We start from the raw sequence: 8,317 nt of genomic DNA on the forward strand, positions 1-8,317 counted from the left end.
CTTCATTGGGATTGTAAAGCCAGACCGATACTAATTTTCTTATAGTTGTGTGATCTTATCTTGTTGTTTCTATCGTACGAGTACAATTGTAATAATTGGATTGAGATTTCTATCTCCGATAGGCAAGATAAAAAGTAATCACAAACATCATCGTCTCATCGTTTATGATTCCACAATATCTTTTTTGCTGCGTCGATTAAGACTATTGTGAGGTGATTGATAATACTAGGCTGTTCTTCGGGAACATAAGTCTGGATTATCAATTGGTAATGCATCTTTTACATTGGATGAGTTTAATCACAAAGTGTCTGAAATTGTTAATGCATCTTTTGCATTGGGTAAGACTATTCATGAAAAGGACATTGTGATGAAAATTCTCAGATCGCTTCCATCAAGATACGATTCTAAGAAGCATGCCATCGTTAAGGGAAATAACCTTTATAATCTCTCCAGAAATACGCTGGTTGGGAAGCTTAAGATATTTGATCACGAACATTCATCCAAATCTAAGGATGTTGCGTTCAAAGCACTAAAGGACACTAAATTACTTGATAAAAATAAAAAAAGTGTATATATCTGAAGATGATCACTCTGAGACAGATTCATCAGATGAAGATCTTGACAAATCAGTCTCGATGATCACAAGACAGTTTAGGTATCTTCTGCTGAAGAGAAGTAAACGGTTCTCCGGAGATAAGCCTAAGGCATCCGTCAAACCTCATAATCGTGTTCCTCCTAAAAATAGGGATATTGATGAAACTGATAACGAGGATATGCCTCAGTGCTTTAAGTGTAAAGGATTTGATCATTTTGCAAACAAGTGACCAAATCGTAGAAAATAAAGTGACCAAATCGTATAAAATACACCGGGAACAAAGGTCTTGCTGCAACTCTTGATGAAATGTCTGACAACTATGAGTTTAATGAAAATTAGAAATCAAGTTTTACACTTCTGGGTGAAAATATTGATTTTGATATTTTTAGCATCAATCTTGATATTCTTTCAGAAGATAATCCAACTATTTTGGAAGATAAAGTTGACCCATCCTTTGGAAACTCCGTTTGTAATGTTTCAGGTTCCACCATGTGCCTAGCTTCTTGCACATCTCAAAAGCCTGATTTTTATCCTAACTTGACGTGTTCTTATTGTTCGTTAAAGGGTCATGAACTATCAAGGTGTTACAAGTACAAACACCAACGAAGGCACGTCAACAAACTTCAACGAAGAGCAAATCATTTAGCAAGGAAGCTTAAACTTGCTCAGAAGACCGATGAGGTATGTAGGATTTTATCTTCGTCTAAGAAGTTAGTTTCCAAGGATAAACCAAGACCATTAGAGAAGAAAGTATGGTCAAGTCTTTTTGATAGACAGAGGTCTGTGGATTCCTCTCAAGAGTGAAATGGTGGACCTTTGTCAAGTCTATTAGATTAAACATAAGAGCCTTTGTCAAATATCATCTTATCTTTAACAAGATTGATTATAGTGGCTACCAAACAAATTCTTCCTTTGTTGTTTGGAATACGATCCAAAGGAATTTCTAGTCACGTGTGTGACTATAGAATTCGAAGGCGTAGGGATACTGAGGGAATTAAGTATCTAGGGGGTAGTCTTCTTGGTCTCAATTATACGAAGTTGGTATTTGATTTTGTTTAGCCGCTTAATTCTAAGAGTATTCAAAACTGGACTAGGTCCCCGGCTTTTTCTGCATTTGCGGTTTCCTCGTTCTTGTTGTGTCACTTGCTTTACTTTTTCGCATTATAATTGTTTTATTATAATTAAAGTAAATAGCACTTTACGTTAACTCCGTAATACTTGATATTGATCCTATAGAGTTTTGGTTTATTTCTTAACCTATTATCAAGTACACATTTTGTTGTTGTATCGTCTCGATCTTGTATCCATAGTCAATCACACAAGTGATATTGTTGTTGTGTTGTCTCGATCTCGTATTCATAGACGACCACACAAAGTGTGAACTGAATTGTCGTATTGTCTCGACTCTGTCCATAGACGATCACATTCGGTAGATGACTTATAGGTTGAAATAAAAATATTTTGGTGTATTTGGGTACTCTCGTCTTTTCAGGGTACCTAAACCCGATGAATACAGGCAGAAACGAAAAAGAAAAAGGAAGCAAATGGGAATTTGGCAACTCAAGACAACAAAAAACAAGCTTACAAAGGCTGGAATAAAGAGTCTCATAATTTTATCACTGTTTTCTTTGTTAGACCCAAATCCTTATGTTTGATTCGGCCCAAATGAATGCTTGTAGTTTAAATTTTCTAATGAGACTTACCAGATTTTCAGTTTTTTCTCTTTTTGGAAAGGAGATGGGGTTAAGGAGACCCAAACCAAACAAACCAGAAATAGGAAAAAATAAAATGGAAAAGAATACAACATCTGCTACGAAGAATACACAAAGGAAGCTACAAGGGACAAACCCCTTAAATAAAACTATCTATAGTAGACTCTGCCCATGGCGTCACCTAACACTATTTTCGTCAAATCTTTAGGAAATGAACTAGGGTGTAGCACGACAAACCTGCCGTCAGGTCCGAGACTTGCGAGTAGATCCGCAACACCATTAGCTTCTCTATATGAATGAGATGAAGAGCAACTGAAAAACTGAACCTTAAGCCTTTTTATAAACTCCCACACATGATGGAAGGTTCATGGAGGTTTACTACCATCTTCTTTGAGATAGCTTAAAGATGTCATTGAATCTGTTCGAAGGGGAACTCTCGGACACCATTTAAGGTGCAAAAGTTGAAGACCTGCTTCAATACCTTGTAGATCATGCACGGTGATCGATGATGGTACTGCGCTGACTGTTACAACACTAATAAGAGTGTCGTGTTCATCACATATGATATCCTCAAAATCCGTGCCTTCATCACACAAGGACCCATCAGAGTTAAGTGCCACCTCCCCTATCTCTGGTTTCTGCCAACTAATAGCCTTTTAGGTAGGCAAATAGAACTCAACAGTGCATCTCATTCTTGCATCCAAATCGCGCGACTCATTGCAGTCAGGCATTGAAGCCTTGGAAGAAGCCATACGCAGTCTAACATCATCAATAATCTTATAGAAAATAACACCAGCAGGCATTTTTTTTTGAGTAAAGGTTCTCTTGTTCCTTTCACCCACAATATGATAGATATAGGCATTAAAAATGAGATTTTTGATAGTATCTAGATCCCTTTGACATTTTCCATACACCAACGAATCTGGTCATCCCAGTAAGTATGAACTGTTTCCCTAAGACCCATAATCCGCTGAAGAAATCTCAAGTTGTCGGAAGAGTAGCTGTGGCTAAAGAATAAGCGGTAATCATCTTCTCGCATAAAGTTATAAAGGCCGCAAACTGATTCCACGACCATTCCCTATGACATAAGTTTGAACTTTGTTTTCAAGCCTCGATTAAGCCCAGCCCAAACTATAAAGCATTGCATGGGTATGCAGTGGGGGAACCCGACAAATTTGTGCCAATCCTTTTTAGTCTCTTTATGCCTAAGAGCATTATAGGTATCTTTAAGAACAAACTCACCAGTTTTTCCAGCAGTCCACACCACTATGTCATCGATAAGGTGGTCGGTTCTTTAATTGTATTAAGATTATAAGTTGCACATACACATCTGGGTGACCTCTAGGATCAATAGTCGATTTGGCGTCAATTCATGTCTTTGTACCATATGCTATTAGGGGATTGATGGCACATACAAAGGGAACCAAAGCTGCATTTATTGTTAACATGTCCAGCACTGGCCCTTCTTACAAGTACCTAACTTAATCGACACAAGCGAACATGTGCTTCTCCTCTTTCTCTCTATCTTTTCTTCCTCTCCAAAAGAAAAAGGAAAAAACCTTAGCCTCCATCAGCCTCTTGCTCAGGTTTGGTTCTTTTCGGAACAGATCTGAGCAAAATTTCTTTCCTTTTTGAAGTTTTAATCAATAGCTAATTAGATAAAACATTTTTTCTATTGTTTTGATGTATTTCGACATATTTCTTTGCTATTTGGCACTGCATCATATGGCCTATTTTGCAACATTTTGATTTTTGGGTGTGCAATGTATATTAACGTTGCCGACATTTTTTCGTTGCTCAAATTGTTAATACTTTGCATTAAATCGTACTCCCTCCGTTCCTTTATAATAGGCTGGTTTTGTTTTTAGAGAAATTTAAGAAAATTAAGAAAACTAATCAATGAAAGTGGTCCTCATGACATTTGTCAATAAAAAAAGTGAAGTGAAATGGTCCCCATGATATTTGTTATCAAAAGAAGATAAGAGAAAAGTGGTCCCAGAAAATTAAAGAAACATTTGATTTTCCAATTAGCAAACCAGCATATTTTTTTGAAACATTTATTTATAGAAACCAGTCAATTAAAAAGTAACGGAGGGAGTATGTATATCACAGGAAATAAGGAAGTTAGGATACGCTAGTACTTTAGCTAAATCTATGAGGGCTTAAATGTCTACTACACTTGACCTTTAATATTAACTTAATTATTTCTCTTTTATCTTCTATTTTCTATCCGACTCTTATCTCCCCCAAATCTCATCCTTTGCTCTTTCTTCTTTGATAAACCGAGATCTCTAGAAATCAAACTCAGTCTCTCAAAATCGAGAGCTATGTTTTCTAAACGCTCATATATATGATAAATCGAAACCATAATCAAACCCTAGGTTTACTTCAACGAGGGTGAGAAACCAAGCATAGAGAAACCCTAGATTTACTTCAACCTCCCATTATTATACTGCAATTTCTTGTTTTCTGATACCAGGGAACTAATTATTGGATGGAGATAGATTGGCGAAACGAACGGACAACAAAAGATCAGAAAATTGTCTGATTTGGGTTTTTATTCGTTTTCTCCTGAGGTACTAGTTCATCTCATTTTTTTGGGGGTTTAGTTCTTATTTGATTTTGGTTGTTTCTGGAAATAGTTTAATCAGAATCTTATGATTTTGCTGTTCTTTTTTATTTGTGTTTTTTTGAATCTATTTTTTTTGGATCTGATTCCATTTAAGAAATTTTGGGATGTTATATTTTATTTCTCTTCATGTGGCAATAGTAGCTGCAAAGACGATGTTGATAACAATCTCTATGGTAAAGATTTTGTGTTATTTGTAATTTAAAAGCATGGGTAAATTTTAATTTCAGTTCTATGAACTCTTAGGTTTGAGGTTTTGCTACTTTAATGGATAAGATTTTGTTAATGGATGTTGGCTTGATAGTGTTTTGCTTTTGGTTGTTTGTGGTGGTAGTTTAGCTCTGAAGCTGGTGGGTCTGTAATTGTTGGCGTTATGTGTGGCTGTTGGCCGGTGTTTCTCGTGGTAGCTTTGGTGTTACTGGAGGTGTAGGTGGTTTGGTTACCTAGGCTTGATTTTAGGAATGCTTCTTGATGATGGTTGCATTTTTAACTTATATGTATGGTTTAATTTGTATGGTGGTTGTGCAGGCTGTTGTTCTTGATTAAATACTTGAAGATGATCTTGTTACTGAGTTACAGAAGTATTTGGAAAATTTTATGAACTTGTAAGCTTCACTGCGACTTAATCTCTTTTAACAATCTCACCATTTCGAGAAACAAATCAGCTTTTTACAATTTATTTCCTTAGTGGACAGATTTGACAATATTATGCTTGTGGACAGATTTGACAATATTATGCTTTACCTGCTTATTTAGGCAGAGACATTTAATACCTTCCTAACCAAGTTAGTACATCATCACCAACTTCATTGATCAAATGATATTTTCGCGATACTGTACAGAGATGCGGAGAAATAGCCGGTCACATGTCTAGCTAATGGGTCTAGCTGATCAATTCGAGCAAGTGAAACTTAATTTGTTATGCAGGTCACCTCGTTTCTTGTTTGAGATATGGGTATTTATTGGCGTGTGGGTGTTGAGTGGTTTTAATTGAGTTTCTGAATAACTAAATTTTTACTGTTGGTTAGTTAATAGACAATACGTGGTTAGTTGGTTACAGAATGATATCATTTATGTCAATAAGATTGGCTGCAGATTGATAACATTGAATATTTTTTTATTTCTTTTTGTGCTACAGATTGTTACTGATGCTCATTATGAGAAGATGTTGGAAGTTTCAAAATGCATAAATGTTACACACTACACCAACCCGTTGCCCTTTTTACAAGGTCATATACTGACATCGTGCTGATTTATGACTTCAAGGAACTGGCTAGATTTTGTTCATTTTAGATATTTAATTGCTACCTTTTAATCTTTTTATTCTAATTAGGAGAGCTAAGGGGCACCTCGAGCAATCATAGAGGGCCAATCTTCTATATAAAATGGAACAGATAGGGTAATAATCTTCTTACTGGAAGTTCTGATGGAACTGCTATTGTGTGGCGGTGGCGAATGAATACCTTGAGACGGACTCAAAAATTTGAATTTCACTCTGGTTAGTCGCTTAAATATTAATGTTCCAATTTTATTTGTTCTTCTCACTCTCCACCGGCTATGTCAAGATTAACGACTGTATCAAGTGCCATTTCAGATTGAGTCCTGGATGTTGATTGGCGGGATTGCGACACATTTGCAACGATCTCAGCTGACACCAAAATCAACGCTTGCAAGGTTGGAGAGAATCATCCTGTTAAAACCTTTTTGGGGCATAAGGTTTGTTATTGCTCAACTAATTTATTCTACACTGTCCATTTTAAACCGCGTCTATTTTTTACCGGTAATGAGTATTTCTGCTCTATCAAGGCTCCTTGACTTTATTTTGCACTGGAGTTGATTCACAACGACTTGGTAAAATTAGCAAGATACTATTTGGTTGTATATATATATATATATGTATATATATATATATATATATATATATATATATATATATATATATGCTTTTAGTAAGGTTGTGACTTGTATGGAGAAAGTGACCTGCTAGGTTCACCAAGTGTAAGAATCACGCAGATGAAAGGGATTTGTTAACCTACATAGTAATAATAGTTCCTGTGAGTATATCTCTGTTCAAATCTCTGCGAAGCATCATTAATGAGCTGCTGAGCCTCTATTTTCTTATCCTGTTGCCAATATGTCCTTATATGAACAATGGGTAGCCTATATGAGCTGTTGAGCCTCTATTTTCTCATCATGTTGCCAATACGTCCAAGCGGTCTTCTAGGAAAGACTTATAAATCCTAGTAGTCAGAAATTTATATATGCCCGTTCAGGTTATATACGCAGGTGAGGTCCATTCAATTATTTTTGGTTCATAGGCTCTTTTTCCAAGGTTCTGAATTTGTAGCACACATTGGGTCTATGGGTAATGCATACTTCTTTTTTTGGGTCTGTACTATTGATTGAAAAAAGAAGTAAACTTCTGAAATGCGATCATGATTAAGTTAGAATATGTATCGGATATCTTTAACTCATATCAGTTTGAGTATTTTATACATGTTGACTATGTATTCTCTTTCATTTTTTCAGGTGCTGGTGCAATAGAAGTTTGGGCTGGTTCCCTGCATCAGGATTAACTACGCAACAAGTTCAGGAAATTGGTATGTTAAATCAGTTATAATTCAGCTCCGCTACTCCGACATTTTCATCTCATTTTTCCAAGTTCAATGAAGTATTGAAATGTATGTCTATCTTTGATCTCCTGTGGAGAATATAATAAGTTGTAGATGTAATCCATATTGGAAGAGAGATTGTTAGGATTTGTTGTTGGATTCAATGGAGCAGGTGCACATTTTTGTAAAAATACCAGAATTTTGAAATAAAAATTTATAAATTTATTTTATTTCTGAGTAAAGATTTGCAACGTTAAAATCAGTTGCTTTACTTATTTATTACGTTGCTTAAATTAGCAAATCCGTTGCTTTAATTATGAATAAAAACGTTGCACAAAAATTTGCTACGCCATATTACCAACGAAAACTAGCATTGCTTAAACTCATAGCAACGTCTATATCCGTCCCAAATTGGCTGTTTTGGTGTAGTGTGGAACGATTTTTCTTCGTCATTCGGGGCGATTGTCTCTTCGCTTTGAGCGCGATTGTTTCAATTCTTTATGGGTGGATCGTGGCTTGCTATTCTCGATACAAAAACATCAATTCTTCAACACGGTATCACTTTGAATCTATTCTCAATCTAAGAGATTTAGGGCACCCCGGTTATTTTGGGTATATAAATTTACGGGAAAAATACTCCTTTCCTTTAGGAGCATCTCTTTTCAATGAAGAAGAAAATCAGACTAATTGGCCGGATTCCGTATGATACCATCATTCTTCTCTACCGCATAAACAAAATTTGGCTATCTTTATGTTTTATAGTTATTTC

At 35.8% G+C, this 8,317-nt stretch overlaps 1 long non-coding RNA gene across 13 annotated transcripts; it reads left to right on the forward strand.

Annotated features, from left to right (window-relative positions):
- Positions 1-4,542: 4,542 nt before the first annotated feature.
- Positions 4,543-7,790, forward strand: LOC113275470. 13 transcript variants are annotated; one of them, XR_003323610.1, is made up of 7 exons: positions 4,543-4,883; positions 5,271-5,541; positions 5,779-5,863; positions 6,075-6,165; positions 6,270-6,434; positions 6,531-6,652; positions 7,466-7,790. It is a non-coding gene; the product is annotated as an uncharacterized LOC113275470 (long non-coding RNA). The 13 variants fall into 13 exon arrangements; XR_003323614.1 differs by having other exon boundaries at positions 5,271-5,366; positions 5,465-5,541; positions 5,779-6,165; XR_003323611.1 differs by having other exon boundaries at positions 5,271-5,362; positions 5,465-5,541; positions 5,779-6,165.
- The last annotated feature ends 527 nt before the right edge of the window (positions 7,791-8,317 follow it).

This window comes from Papaver somniferum, chromosome 4 (genome assembly GCF_003573695.1).
Source record: "Papaver somniferum cultivar HN1 chromosome 4, ASM357369v1, whole genome shotgun sequence".
NCBI lineage: Eukaryota > Viridiplantae > Streptophyta > Magnoliopsida > Ranunculales > Papaveraceae > Papaver > Papaver somniferum.